Source organism: Aureococcus anophagefferens, assembly GCF_000186865.1.
Source record: "Aureococcus anophagefferens unplaced genomic scaffold AURANscaffold_4, whole genome shotgun sequence".
In the NCBI taxonomy this organism is placed as follows: Eukaryota; class Pelagophyceae; order Pelagomonadales; family Pelagomonadaceae; genus Aureococcus; species Aureococcus anophagefferens.
In genome coordinates, this window is record NW_008705564.1 from 2636655 (window position 1) to 2637943 (window position 1289).

The window sequence follows — 1289 nt, forward strand, 5'->3', positions numbered from 1 at the left end:
GGCGTCCGCATCAGTCATGTGCCCTAACCGCTTTTTTTTTTTGTGAGGCGGCGAGGTGCCAGTGCGTCGTGGTGAGGGGTCTCAAAAAGCGGCGGCCCAGGGTCCTGTCGTGGTGCATCGGCGGATTTGCGCATGAAGTCGAAGAGGCTCGGATTTCGACGGTCACGTTCGTAGTCGCAGGCGAAAGAATAACTATTGTCGCCCCAGCCAGAGTCGTGAAGTGCTGAAATGACTTGTGCTGAATTTTGTTTGTGAAAGTCACGCAGAGCCTGCTTGCCCGCTCCCAACTTGCCATCATGGGACACCGTGTTTTGGTGGAAAGACCAGCTTATCTCAATTGAATCCACAGCACTGGTAAGGGCCGTATCGTCGTCCCGGTCGACATCAACGTACACTTGCTGGACGGCCACAAATAATCTTTCAGTTTCGTTAATCCACCGACTCGTAATATGGTATCCATGACCCACACCACAACCCTTGACCATACAACAAGTGTCCGCGAGGGGCACCAAGATCCCGTCCAGCTGCATGAAGACACGGACTTCGAATAAAGGGGAGGCATTAGTCCCGTCAACATGCTTGTTGAGGTCGACATTCAGCGGCACGTGAACGTTCGGGAACCCGTCCACATCGCACTCTTCTAGACGGACGACTTTGCGCGCAACCAGGCCATAGAGGAAATCTATTCCTCTGTTTTCAGGCATGGAGACGCGTAAATGGTCAGGCAATCGACGATCGACACTGTCATTGTATGTCGAGTTGCTCTCGTAGATTTCGACGAAGAACCAGTCGCCCGACGATGCCGGCTGATGGAGCGATTCAGGCATGATCCACGGCGGTCGCCAGCTGAAAGCGCTCTGCCACGTCGACGCGCCGTCCGGCCCGGTTCCGCGCCGCGGGCGCCACGGGAGGCACTGCAGGCAGAGGCGCCGAGGGTCTACCTCGAGCGTCGCGAGCTGAGCGAGCGCGCCGGCGTCGACATCGAAGCGGCCGGGCCAGCACGTGCGCAGGCGCGGCGTCCAGGCGCGATCCAACAAGGTCGTCCGCCGCAGCGATGCGCACGCGCCGCCGACTTGGAGCACGGATTCGATGTCGAGGCAGGAGAGGATCTCGACCACCACATCGCTGCTCGCGCGCGCGAGGGCGCCCATCGCGCAGGCGGACGTCGCGCGTCGAACTCGGCGCGCGCGCAGGCTGCCAAAGCCACCTCGAGAGTGTGGCGGAATCGAGCTCGAAATCGAGCAGCACCCACCGGGTGGTTGCACTTCGCGTTAAAACGCCGGCGCTAT

At 59.7% G+C, this 1289-nt stretch overlaps 1 protein-coding gene across 1 annotated transcript in view; it reads right to left on the reverse strand.

Annotated features, from left to right (window-relative positions):
• AURANDRAFT_62357 (hypothetical protein) overlaps positions 1-1289 on the reverse strand; it is a gene marked incomplete at both ends in the record, with an annotated part of 4584 nt that overhangs the window by 1628 nt on the left and 1667 nt on the right. The gene's annotated exons all lie outside the window — the stretch shown is intronic.